This window comes from Palaemon carinicauda, chromosome 7 (genome assembly GCF_036898095.1).
Source record: "Palaemon carinicauda isolate YSFRI2023 chromosome 7, ASM3689809v2, whole genome shotgun sequence".
Lineage (NCBI taxonomy): Eukaryota > Metazoa > Arthropoda > Malacostraca > Decapoda > Palaemonidae > Palaemon > Palaemon carinicauda.
Window position 1 is genome coordinate 162454067 of NC_090731.1, and position 15404 is coordinate 162469470.

General features: G+C 34.0%; 1 protein-coding gene across 1 annotated transcript in view; it reads right to left on the bottom strand.

Annotated features, from left to right (window-relative positions):
- LOC137644117 (normal mucosa of esophagus-specific gene 1 protein-like) overlaps positions 1–15404 on the bottom strand; it is a 1080087-nt gene that overhangs the window by 269857 nt on the left and 794826 nt on the right. The window lies entirely within an intron of this gene.

Sequence of the window (15404 nt, forward strand, 5' to 3'; positions counted from 1 at the left end):
ATTTCATGTCCCAGGTAACGTCTTGTAGATAACAGATGCGTAAGGTTTTTCTCCATTATTATAATTATTATTATTATTACTAGCCAAGCTATAACCCTAGTTGGAAAAGCAAGATGCTATAAGCCCAAGGGCTCCAACAGGGAAAAATCGCCCAGTGAGGAAAGGAAATAAGGAAATAAATAAATGATGAGAATAAATTAACAATAAATCATTCTAAAAACAGTAACAGCGTCAAAACAGATATGTCCTATATAAACTATTAACAAAGTCAAAAACAGATATGTCATATATAAACTACACTGGATTTTGTAATACATTTCACAACTCGGTAGTTTTCTGTATTCCACCATTTCCATGTAAAAGAAACCTGGAAGCCCCATTTACACAGCGCTACTACAGAACACAAGCGGGTGAGAGGGATAGAATAATCTTATACGCAGTAAGGGGCTTCATGCCACAACAAGGAAAGACAGTCACGTTCTGCTTGGCAGCCTAAAGTACATTTTTGGCTCATCTCAAATGGAGAATTCCAAACAACGTGGCCTTTTTAAATGGGTTGCTGAATTGACTTTCAGAATCAGATGTAAAGGTCTCATGGAAACTTTGTTTTTTCAAAGAATATATTAGGAAAGAAACTGCATAATGTAATACTATAAAGCCTTTTGGTTAAATCTATAAATTGGGTAATACCAAGGAAGTGTTTGGCAAAGAGGCTCCACCAAAAAAAAAAGAAAAAAAGAAAGAAAAAAAAACGGCTGTTAAAAGTATAAATGATTAGTTACCACTGCACAACCTTTCTCTCCAACCACCAAGTTACGGACAAAAGGCCTAATGTTGAAATATATACGAACATTTACACATACGAATGTCATATTAGCTTGGGCCCCAAACCTTGGCAACCGTAGCCCAAGAAAAAAAAAAAAAAAGACACTATAGTCCATTTCTTTTAGCCAGGCATATTTGCACCGACTCGCAGCGGTGCCCTTTTAGCTCGGAAAGTGTCCTGATCGCTGATTGGTTGGACAAGATAATTCTAACCAATCAGCGATCAGGAAACTTTTCCGAGCTAAAAGGGCACTGTTGCGAGTCGGTGCAAATCTGCCTGGCTAAAAGAAATGGACTATAGTAGTTACCACATTCATACATAGACGAATTCAATGTCCATCACTCTTCCACAGAAAATAACTTCATATGTCTAAACACATTGCAAACTTTACCACATCATTTTAAGGTGAACACTACACGCGCCATCTCAACAGACAACAACAACAGCAACATATGCAGCCGTTTCAAGTCCACTGCAGGACAAAGGTCTCAGACATTGTATTTATTAATGCCTGGGTTTTAGCCACTTTTCACCACCACGCTGGCGACTGCAGATTGGTGATGATGTGAGTTAATACTTGGATCGCTCACAGCAAACCAACCTAGTACGGATGACCCTGATTAGTACAGCTTTCCCGTTAAGGTATCCAAGCTAAAAAGGGATCTAAACGCATAAGTATGATTAACCGAGGTAATAATGATAACAACAAATGTGTAACACTACCCTTGCTTCACGAGTATAAAGAAAACACGTTAGAATATAAACGTGTGTATGTCTATATATATATATATATATATATATATATATACACATATATGGATGAAAATCAACATAATATCGTGCTCAAATAGAGATAAATTTCTAGCGCATACTAGGATCGAACCCTAGCACCTTTCAATGAAAGGCCAGGTCGCTTCCAACCATGCCAACAGAGGCTTAATAGAAATCGGAACCTAACAGCTAACAGCATGAACACACACACACAGATATATATATATATATATATATATATATATATATATATATATATATATATATAAGGTATAATCACATTATTTCATTAGGGAGCAACGCCATTACTATGGGTATAACCATTGGGCAATAAAAATAACCCTCACACGTATTGCATCCCTAAAATAGCCGGACTGAAATAGCGCCCTTAAACCTGAAAGATATCCGTTTCATAAAAATATCAATATCAAACAAAAATTCGTCCAATGAAATATTCCGAAAATAAAACTGGCTCCAATCACAGAAAATATATTCACGTATTACGTCTAAAATTTAGAACCACGTAAAGCTATATAAATTGTTTTAATTAATAAATTGGAACGGTGCAGGGTATTTTGTGTGTGGAGGAAAATTTAAAAGATATACAAATAAAAATGTAAAAATAAAAAGAGAAAATGTTAAATCTCGTTGTATTCGGTATTTACGTATCCAGGCTCGTGGGTCGAGGGAAACTCGCTGGAATGGGGGACGCTCGAAAAGTTTTGGAAACTGTGCGAGTTTGCTAAAGGAGTAATCATTAGAACTGTAGCAGGCATTGCATTTATATTACATGACGATAGTTGTTTTAGCTACATAAAAGCGAAAAAGTATATGTTTTTGTGAGAGAGAGAGAGAGAGAGAGAGAGAGAGAGAGAGAGAGAGAGAGAGAGAGAGGAGAGAGAGAGCAAAAAATCATTAACTGCAAATATTGCTGAATAATAAATTCTATACCATTTTGATGAGAGAGAGAGAGAGAGAGAGAGAGAGAGAGAGAGAGAGAGAGAGAGAGAGAGAGAGAGAGAGAGAGAGAGAGTAAAAAATCATTAACTGCAAATATTGCCGAATAATAAATTCTATACCATTTTGATGATTAACTATCACTGCTATCATCATTATTATTTTCATTATGTAAACAGCCTGTCCAAGATGACGAGCTGCAGATCCTTCAGAGTTTATGAACGCGTTGTATCGCCAAGGTACTGCGATGCCAATTTTCATATCAGGACCAGAAACTCGTCTCTGGATGATTTGGTAACGTCCCTGACTAGTAAATGCCAGACTGTGGTTCGAGTCCCGCTCAGACTCGTTAGTTTCTTAGGTCGCTGCAACCTCACCATCCTTGTGAGCTAGGGATGGGGGGAGGGGGGTTGGAGAGCCTATAGGTCTATCTGCTGAGTCATCAGCAGCCATTGCCTTGGCCCTCCTTGATCCTAGCTTGGGTGGAGAGAGGGGCTTGGAGGCTGATCATATGTATATATGGTCTGTCTCTAGAGTAATGTCCTATTGGATAGGGAAATGTCACTGTCCCTTGCCCCTGCCATTCATGAGCGGCCTTTAAGCCTTGAAAAGTGGTTCAGCTTTCATACTCGAAGCCTGTATTATTATTATTATTATTATTATTATTATTATTACTAGCCAAGCTACAATCCTAGTTGGAAAAGCAAGATGCTGTAAGCCCAAGGGCTCCAACAGGGAAAAATAGCCCGGTGAGGAAAGGAAATAAGGAAATAAATAAATGATGAGAATAAACTAACAATATATTCTAAAAACAGTAACAGCGTCAAAACAGATATGTCCTATATAAACTATTAACAACGTCAAAAACAGATATGTCATATATAAACAATAAAAAGTTAACATAAAAACATTTGCTCCAACTTTGAACTTTTGAAGTTCTACTGATTCAACCACCCGATTAGGAAGATCATTCCACAACTTGGTAACAGCTGGAATGAAACATCTAGAATACTGTGTACCATTGAGCCTCATGATGGAGAAGGCCTGGCTATTAGAATTAACTGCCTGCAATATTAGCCACTGCCACACCAGAAAATTGGATTTCAAATGGCAACACAATAATCCGGGTCCTAAATATATATGAAATTTAATGTTAAACTGTATCATCTGATACACATAGCCTCCTGACTTGATAAACTACGCTAACACCTCTCAGAACATAATCTATCTATTTGGCCTATTGAAAACGTCCTAGCTTGCAAAGTACCGGACTGGGGGTTCGAGTCCCGCTCAAGATCGATAGTTTCTTGTAGTGTCTTCAACCTCACATTCTTTGTGAACTAAGGCTGGGGTGTTCGGGGGAGCCTATAGGTCTACCTGCTGAGTCATTAGTAGTCATTGTCTGGCCCTCTCTGGTCCTAGCCTGGATGGAGAAGAGCCTTGAGCGCTGATCATATGTATATATGGTCAGTCTCTAGGGCATGGTCACTGTCCTTTGCCTCTTCCATTCATGAGCGACCTTTAAACTGGGGAAAATGCCCCCTCCATCATTCTCTACGCCGTTGTATTATCAGTTAAATGAATACCTATATCTTATTCATTCACTAATTTTGTTATTCAAGGTTTTCATAATTCTTAAGAATATTCTTAACCCTTTTACCTTCGCCCCAAAGGACGTACTGGTACGTTTCACAAAACTCATCCCTTTACCCCCATGGACGTACCGGTACGTCCTTGCAAAAACTGCTATTTAAATTTTTTTTTTTTTTTGCATATTTTTGATAATTGTTTGAGAGACTTCAGGCATTTTCCAAGAGAATGAGACCAACCTGACCTCTCTATGACGAAAATTAAGGCTGTTAGAGCAATTTAAAAAAATATATACTGCAAAATGTGCTTGAAAAAAAAAACAACCCCTGGGGGTTAAGGGTTGGAAAGTTCCAAATAGCCTGGGGGTAAAAGGGTTAAGAGAATAATTTCCCTTTATTAATCAAAAATGCAAATACGATTTTATAATTGGTAAGCAAGCATTAGAAGAAAATTGATCAGCTAATATTTAACTTTATTCAGTAGGTATCACATTCAACATCTCTTTTCGCTGACAAAATCTCCGACACTCGCATCTACGGTAAGTTGGGTATGCCAGGTTCCACATTCAAAAACATTTTGACGTTCGGTAATCACGTGAACAATGTCCTACAACTCTTTATTATATCATACGCTTTTGTTTCAGCACAATGTTCAATAACTTTGAACCGTTTTATACGCTTTTGTCTTTATAATGTTCAGTGACCCTGAGCCATGCATTACGCTTTTGTTCTGCAAAATGTTCAATAACCTTGTACCGCATTATTTTTTTTTTTTTTGTGCATGTACAATGTCCAGTGACCTTGAACCTGCCATACGCTTTTGTTCTGCAAAATGCACAATAACCTTGAAATGAGTTATAAGCTTTTGTTCATGCACAATGTTCAATATCCTTGAACTATGTAATATTTTTGTTTCATACGAGTCGCAGGTGCGTTTGTAACATTATTTCTTTTGATCGATGAGAGAGAAATTAAATTTCTCATTTTAATCAGAATTCTAGATTAGATAAAGTTACTTAAAACCTTTCCTTGAACGATCAAATTAAGCAGAACCCAATATCTGCTTTCGATAAAATGGGTGTTTTATCAAATTGTAATAATTACTTTGATTAAAGTTTATTTACTGTATCATTCCTGTCTTATATTAACTAGTGTACGTGACCCGTCAAAAATTCCGGCTAGATATTTAAATAGATATGCACACACACGTACGCAAAGATTCAAACCTTTCCACACCCTCCCCCCTTTCCTAACTACAACCCTTCTCACCTGTAGTTATACGTCTGGCCATGCCGCTGAGCGTGACCGGAAAAAATATCTATTTATACATATAAAACCAGACAATTGCTCTTTTCTAATTTCCCGTAACAGAGACTCTAGCTTTGGTAAGCAGCTCTTCTAAGAGAAGGACACTCCAAAATCAAACCATTGTTCTCTAGTCATGGCTAGTGCCATAGCCTCTGTACCATGGTCTTCCACTTTCTTGGGTTAGAGTTCTCTTGCCTGAGGGTACACTCGGGCACACTATTTTAACCCGTTTCTTTTCCTTTTGTTTTGTTGAAGTTTATATAGTTTATATAGGAGTTATTTATTTTAATGTTACTCTTCTTGTTTATTTTTTTGGGTTTCCTTTCCCCACTGGGCTATTTTCCCTGTTGAAGTCCCTGGGCTTATAGCATCCTGCTTTTCCCCTTAGGGTTGTAGCTTAGCATTTAATAATAATAATAATGATAATAATAACACCCACCAAACCACCACTTCTCATAATTACTCGCTGAAAATCAGACAATTTTGGGGTTGGTCCTTAAGGTGGCTGATAATTTTTTTCCCCTTACTTCTGTGTTTCCAAATAAGAGTATCTATTTGTCTATCTATTTGGACTCTAACAATTGAAGTATATATGCATGTCACTCTTGAGCACTATATGAATAAAGGATATTGATTCTTTGTCATTTTTATTTATCTTAACTTTCAAACATCGCTGGAATATTGCTTTCAATTAATGCACCTTCACGTTTGAAAGCTTACGGAGGCTTCGCTGTTGAATTCTTCAAACAATGGGCATTTATGTGAGAGAGAGAGAGAGAGAGAGAGAGAGAGAGAGAGAGAGAGAGAGAGAGAGAGAGGAGAGAGAGAGAGAGAGAGAGAGAGATTATGGCATTACTAGGGCATGAATATAAAAGTTCGTTGTCTTTGCCATATATTTTATATATAGTTCTCGGACCGAAAAAAAAAGGAAAATAGGAGGAACAGATTGGATCTCTATAATGATCGTTCAAAATTAAGCGAGTGCTGACGACAGGTAAAACGAAGAGAGAGAGAGAGAGAGAGAGAGAGAGAGGATGAGAGAGAGAGAGAGAGAGAGAGAGAGAGAGAGAGAGAGAGAGAGGAGAGAGAGAGAGAGAGAGGGGGGGGGGGCTGTTTCAGGTCTTACTTCACTATGATAAAGTGAAATATATGTATTATTTAACGGGTTTTTGTCTCTTCTTTATCAGTTCTTCATTCGTCTAACTGCCCTAAATGGTGAAGGAAAGCTATTTGAGAAAAGCTTGAGCAACAACATATTAAGTCATAATTTACTTAATAGGGAGATGAATAGAGAGATAATTGAAGATATGCACAAACGTTTTTTTTAATGAGAAACCAAAACCGGCTAGTTCAAGCGTTGCTGGATTTCTGGTTTGTGCTGCCTATGTACATCCATTCATACATACATACATACAAACACACACACACACACACACACACACACACACACATATATATATATATATATATATATATATATATATATATATATATATATATATATATACAGTAGACACACACAAACACATATATAACGTGTATGTAAATATATATGAAAACAATGACAACAAATGCAGCCATTTCTAGTCCTATGCAGGACAAATGTCTCACCATGCTTCATCACGCACTGGTGAATGCGGATTTGTGATAGTGGGAGATTTTCGTCTGATCGCTCACAGCAATCCAATCTAAGATGGGGCCCTAACTAGTAAAGCTTTTCTGATCATGGCGTTACGCAAACCCTTTCACCACGTTAAGGTATTTCCACTCAGAAGGGGATGTATGTGTATATATATATATTATTAATATTATATATATATATATATATATATATATATATATATATATATATATATATATATATATATATATAATATATGCATATATATAATATATGTATGTATATATATACATATACATATATATACATATATATAGATATATATATATATATATATGTATGTATATATATATATATATATATGTATGTATATATATATATATATATATATATATATATATATATATATATATATATGTGTGTGTGTGTGAGAAGGTATACCGACTCACAAATGGATATATATGTATAATGTGTATGTGTAAACATTTGTTTACGTCTGCACCTACACTAATGAGCACATGCAATTTTGTTTAAATGGATACCACTCAATCATTTTGAAAATGGAGTGAAAATCTGCTAAATGATTTGAGTCTTTTTATTAGCTATGATGACACGACCTAAATTGCAAGGACATAACACTTTACCGTAGGTCTGTCTCACATCTGATTTAAATAACTTTTATTCTTATTCATTATGTAACTTTCACAAAGCAAAAGGTAAAACTCTGTGTACATATCTCCCTGCACAAAGTTCGGATTTATTTGAATGGAAATGGTATTACAAAAAAAAAAAAAAAAAAAAAAAAAATACTGATATAGTCTTGACAAAGTTCTTTAACGCGAACTGAGAAATAATTTTACTGTAAGAATCATATCAAAGGAGAATTATTATCGTGAAGATCTGGTCAATATTTCATAACAGGACACTCTTCTTAACCATAAACTGAGTAAACCAAAGACATATCGACCTTACAAAATACAATAACAAGGAACATCAGTGTTACATTTCCCACCTTTCATAACCAAACGCCCTTCTCACCAAACATGATATGGGAGCTTAGCCCAAAGCAACAGCGAATGTCAAAATATCCTTTTAGAACGTCCGAATTTCCACATGCAACATTTTCGTCTTTGGCTTACCAATTTAAATTCTAAAAAGATGATAGTATTATTATTATTATTATTATTATTATTATTATTATTATTATTATTATTATTATTTGCTAAGCTACAACCCTATTTAGATAAGACGGATGCTAAAGCCCAAGGCTCCAAGAAGGAAAAAAAGGCACCAAGACAAAGGATTCAGACATGTCCTTATGCATATTTGGGGTTTAGCCATTTCATCACCATGCTGGCCACTGCACGCTGGTGATGGTGAGAGACTTCAGTCTGCACGCTCACAGCAAACCAGCTTAGTATGTGTGGCCGTGACTATTATTATTATTATTATTATTATTATTATTATTATTATTATTATTAGCCAAGCTACAACCCTAGTTGGAAAAGCAAGATGCTATAAGCCCAAGGGCTCCAATAGGGAAAAAATAGCCCAGTGAGGAAAGGAAATAAGGAAATAAATAAATGGTGAGAATAAATTAACAATATATCATTCTAAAAACAGTAACAGCTGTTTTTCCTATATAAACTATTGACAATGTCAAAAACAGATATGTCATATATAAAGTATAAAAAGACTCATGTCAGCCTGGTCAACAACTAGATTTGCTTTGCTGATTAGGTCGATTCACAAACCCTTTCCCCAAGTTAGGGTATCCCCACTCAGAAAGGCATATATATATATATATATATATATATATATATATATATATATATATATATATACATATATATATATATATATATATATATATATATATATATATATATATATATATATATATAATATAAATATATATATATATATATATATAGTATATATATATAAATATATATATATATATATATATATATATATATATATATATATATATATATATATATATATATATACGTTACTAGTCCACTACAGAACGAAAGGCCTCAGATATGTCCTTTCACTCGTGTCTGTTTATAATCTTTCGATGTCAGTCTATACCAGTAAATTTTCCTAGCTTGTCAATCTATCGTCACCTCTCCCTTCCCCTGCTTCGTTTGCAATCTCTAAAGGACCCATTCTGTTATTCTGAATGTCCATCTACTATCAGACATCCTCATTATCTATATATCTATCTACCTATCTATCTATCTATCTATCTATATATATATATTATATATATATAATATATATATATATATATAATATATATATATATATATATATTCAATATATTTAGAATATAAAATACCTATATATTTCATACCTGAAAATCAACCAAATCGAATCAATTAGGTGTAAGATTGAAGATCAACAAAATATTTGGCTAAATAGATTACTGAACAACTGCTCTCAAAGAGGTACGAGTAATAGACAAGACACAAACCTCAGAGTAGATAATAGGGTTTAGATCTATCAAACGTTTTTTTTTTTTTTTTTTTTTTTGGTTATATGAGCAGATTAATGTTTTTTTTTCTACAATGAACTACAAAAAAAAAAAATATATGAATAGTTTTTTAGGTATATATATGTATATTATTTTCAACGACATTAGATAAGGTTAGCATTTATCAGTTCATTATTTCCCTTACTCAAACTTCCAATCTTTTTATATTGGAATTTATTTTGAATCAAATAAAACAAGATAGTATAACCAAGCAACGCAATATGAACTTGAATCCAATAAAAAGAAAATCCTTGAGGAATACTCGAACTTTGGAAAAGTAGAGACTGTTCAGAATATATTCTCCCTCGAGGTATTAAAAAAAAAAAAAAAAAAAAAAAAAAAAAAAAAACTCAGTGCCTCGGATAACAGCCACAAGAATTAGTATATACAATGGTTAGGAAAGTTTTCCCTCTCATTGCATTGGCTAAATTCTCAGAGGTTGATCTCAGTCAAAAAAAAAAAAAAAAAAAAAAAAAAAAAAAAAAAAAAAAAAAAAAGAGAAAAAAAAAAAAAAAAAAAAAAAAACTCAGTGCCTCGGATGACAGCCGCAAGAATTAGTATATACAATGGTTAGGAAAGTTTTCCCTCTCATTGCATTGGCTAAATTCTCAGAGGTTGATCTCAGTCAAAAAAAAAAAAAAAAAGAAAAAAAAAAAAAAAAAAAAAATACATTGGCTAAATCCCCAGAGGTTAATCTCAAAAAAAAAAAAAAAAAAAAAAAAAAAAAAAAAAAAAAAAAAAAAAAAAAAAAAGTTTTTCATTGGCTAGATTCTCAGAGCTTAATCTCAGTAAAAAAAATGAAAAATAAAAATAAAAAGAAACCACAATTGCCAAGATATAAAATTTCTCATCGCACATCAGGTTACAGATTTGGGAGAGGAGTTCAGGAGACAAGAAGAAGCGGGAGGAGAGATGAACTATTAGTACAAGACGTAGTTGAAAGATTATAGATCTATTTATTGATTTTAAATAGCATTCGGAGCACAAGCAATTCAAGAATAATCTCTCTCTCTCTCTCTCTCCTCTCTCTCTCTCTCTCTCCTCCTCTCTCTCTCTCTCTCTCTCTCTCTCTCTCTCTCTCTCTCTCTCTCTCTCTCTCTCATCTTAAAATCGATACAAAATCGTTTCGATAAAATTCCAAGTTCCCTATATCAAATATCCATTTATATTAAATGCTATAAGCGAGAGGTAATAAATTGGATAGCTACATATATTAAATGCTATAAACAAGAGGTAATTGAATAAATATCTACATATATTGAATGCTATAAACGAGAGGTAATAGATTAAATATCTACATATATTAAAGGCTATAAAAGATACGTAATAGACTAAATATCTACATATATTAAATACTATAAACGAGAGGTAATAGATTAAATATCTACATATATTAAATGCTATAAACGAGGTAATATAATAAATATCTACATATATCAAATGCTATAAACTAGAGGTAATAGAATGATTGGTTTGAAGTTTTCTGGCATCCTGTAAACATGAGGTAATAGAATAAATATCTACATATAGTGAATGCTATAAACGGGAGGTAATAGATTAATATTGAATGCTATAGACGAGAAGTAATAGATTAAATATCTGCATATATTAAACGCTATAAACGGGAGGTAATAGATTAAATATCTACATATATTGAATGCTATAGATGAGAAATAATAGATTAAATATTTACATAGATTAAATGCTATAAATGAGGGGTAACAGAATAAATGTCTACATATGTCAAATGCTATAAACGAGAGGTAATGGATTAAATATCGACATATATTAAATGCTATAAACTGGAGGTAATAGATTAAATATCTAAATATATTAAATGCTATAAGCAAGATGTAATAGATGAAATATCTACATACATTAAATGATATTAACGAAAGGAAATAGATTAAATATCTACATACATTAAATGCTATAAGCGAGAGGTAATAGATTGAATATCTACATATATTAAATGCTATAAACGATAGGTAATAAAATAAATATCTACATATATTAAATGCTATAAGCGAGAGGTAATATTACTGCGGAGTATACATAAAAAAATACTATAAAGACATCTTTATCCAAAGTAACTGCACTACGATAAAATCAACAACAAAATTCCTCGTAACAAAAGGTTTCTCGGAAGGTTGTCAAGGCCTTTTCTAAAAAGATCAGTGAAGAACTTGCCCTTTAAAACAGGACACAGACTATCTCTGTCCCTTCCTCCACTTCCAGTAAGGGCTGAGGGCTTCCAGAGAAGGGATTTGGAATTGGAATTCCAGGTCTGTCGTCGTGGAATTCACGGAGGGTAAATTTCACGACGGAGAGAGAGAGAGAGAGAGAGAGAGAGAGAGAGAGAGAGAGAGGCCACCAAAATAAATGGGATGTGGAAATGAGCGATTCTGTTGAAATGTGGCGCTTGAGAGATGAATCGCTTGGAAGCCATTAGTTATCAAGAATGGGAGTCCAATGGAAATGAACTGAGAATAGAACAAAAAAGGCTTCGAAAAGTATCCTTGTGTGGGAAAATAACATTGAAAGACAATCCATAGAACAACAGATTATTTAACAAGGAACACTTGGAAAGCAACAGATTATAGAATTGGTGTAATTTTGAAACAATAGAATCTTAAATTGTGCAGAATCCGTGAGAAGGGCAATTTTAAGGATACCATAACATGGCAAAGAGAAATATTTAGTAACCTTGAAAATGAAAAATACTTTAGCACGTAAACCACACAAAATTATACTGAGTAGAATCCTTGAGAAGGGCAATTTTAAGGATACTGTAACATGGTAAAAAGAAATATTCAGTAACCTTGAAAATTAAAATACTTTTGCACATAAACCACAGAAATTTATGTTGAGTAGAATCCTTGAGAAGGGTAATCTTACAGATACCGTAACCTGGCAAAGAGGAATATTTAGTGACCTTAAAAATGAAAAATAATTTAGGTGACAGCATTATGGTAGAAGCAACTTCAATAACATAACATAGCTCATCCAAAAGCTGGAAATAGATTGGAAGTAATATAGAAAGGAGTAACTATACGAGTATAAATATCTGTAACTTCTAATGAAGCTACACTTAAAAAAAAAAAACGTAATTTTAACCGGAAATTCTCCAAAAAAATATCCTGTTCTTAGCCGTATTTTTCAGTAAAATCCAGGGCAACCGTTATTTGTACCCTACTTTGTTAATATCTTTTACGGGTTGGGTGACCGTAATATCCAATCCTTTACGTCAATAAATCCGTTTTTAAAACGGTAAAGTCCTGGCAACATTTATTCCAGGATTTTTACCGTTTTTAATGCAAACTTTTAACAGTGTACCAATGAAGTACAAGTGACTTGATTGGAAGAAATGAAAAGAATATTACTAACCAGGAGTCTAATATTTTAATATCTATATACATCAAGAGTCACAGGGAAAGGTGCAACTCTTCAGATGACAAGATGTAAAGACCAACCAAGAAGAGTACAAAAATATAGATTCCTAGAGGTAATCAGAGGTAACGAGAGGTAACAGATGAAAATATCTACATATATTAATTGCTATAAACTAGGTAATAGATTAAATATCAACATAGATTAAATGCTATAGACGAGAGGTAATATATTAAATATTTACATATATTAAATGGTATGAAAGAGAGGTAATATTATTGAGGACATTACACCAACAAATACTATAAAGACATCTTTATCAAAATTAACTGCGCTGCGATAAAATCAACAACAAAATTCCTCGTAACAAAAGGTTTCTCGGAACGTTGTCAAGGCCTCCTCTAAAAAGATCAGTGAAGAGCTTGTCCTTTAAAACAAGACACAGACTTTCTCTGTCCCTTGCTCCACTTCCAATAAGGGCTGAGGGCTTCCAGAGAAGGGATTTGGAATTGCAATTCCAGGTCTGTCGTCGTGGAATTCACGGAGAGAGAGAGAGAGAGAGAGAGAGAGAGAGAGAGAGAGAGGTCGCCAAAGTAAATGGGATGTGGAAATGAGCGATTCTGTTGACATGTGGCGCTTGAGAGATGAATCGCTTGGAAGCCATTAGTTATCAACAATGGAGTCCAATGAAATGAACTATGAGGAAAGAAAAAATGCTTCGAAATGTACCCTTGTGTGGGACAATAACAGTTGAAAGACAATATATAGAACGTCAGATTTTTCAACGGGAACTCTTGGAAAGCAATAGATTATAGAGTTGGTGTAATTTTGAAACCATAGAATCTTAAATTGTGAAGAATCCTTCAAGGGCAATTTTAAGGATACCATAACATGGCAAAGAAAAATATTTAGTAACCTTGAAAATGAAAATACATTAGCACGTAAACCATACAAATTTATACTGGATAGAATCCTTGAGAAGGGAAATTTTAAGAATACTGTAACCTGGCAAAGAGAAGTATTTAGTAACCTTAAAAAGGAAATTACTTTAGAATGACAATAACCTGGTAGAAGCAACTTTCATAACATAACATAGCACATCTGAAAAGCTGGAAATAGATCGGGAGTAATATAAAAAGGAGTAACTATAAGAGTATGAATATTTGTAACTTCTAATGAAGCTACCAATATAAGTAAAAGTGAATAGGTTGGAAGAAATGGAAAGAATATAGCTATCCAAGAGTCTAAGAGTTTAATATCTATATACATCAAAGTTAGAGGGAAAGGTGCAACCCTTCAGATGAGAAGATGTAAAGACCAACAAAGGTGAGTACAAAATATAGATTACCAGAGGTAATCAGAGGTAACGAGAGGTAACAGATGAAGTATCTACATATATCAATTGCTATGAACGAGGTAACATTAAATGCTATAGACGAGAGGTAATAGATTATATATTTACATATATTAAATGGTATAAACAAGAGGTAATATTACTGAGGAGCATACACCAACAAATAATATAATAACATCTTTATCAAAAGTAACTGCGCTGCGATAAAATCAATTGTAAAATTCCTTGTAACAAAAGGTTTCTCGGAAGGTTGTCAAGGTCTCCTCTAAAAAGATCAGTGAAGAGCTTGCCCTTTAAAACAAGACACAGACTTTCTCTGTCCCTTGCTCCACTTCCAATAAGGGCTGAGGGCTTCCAGAGAAGGGATTTGGAATTGGAATTAAAGGTCTGTCGTCGTGGAATTCACGGAGGGTAAATTTTGTGACGGAGAGAGAGAGAGAGAGGTCGCCAAAATAAATGGGATGTGGAAATGAGCGATTCTGTTAAAATGTGGTACTTGAGAGATGAATCGCTTGGAAGCCATTTGTTACCAAGAATGGAGTCCAATGGAATGAACTATGAGGAAAGAAAAAATGCTTCGAAAAGTATCATTGTGTGGGAAAATAATACGATACAAAATGCTTTAAAATTGGGATTAGGTCTAGAATAAATCCTCTGGACTTACATAACTTTTAGGAACAAACACAGGGACATTAGCAGCAGGGAAAGGATTTAAGGGGTACAAGGTAACAATCAGGTTAAACGTACCCAGGAAAAACTATACCAAAAGATGTACAGTTGGACACAGGAGTCTCAAGCACACCTCGCTCCAAAGAAGTACACCCAGTCACATCCTTACTTCGCAGCGAGTAACCAAACAGATACTGTAGGAAGAGATGACAAAACACAGGAACTCGCCGCGCAGTAAGGTTGTGACTGGGTGCACTTCTTCAGAGAAAAGTGTATCAAGGATTCCTGTGTCCAACTGTACGTAATTAAGGCAGAAGCAATTCGGAGGATATGAGCAACATGGAAAAAAGTACCCGATGGATTCCTGTTGTTGTTCG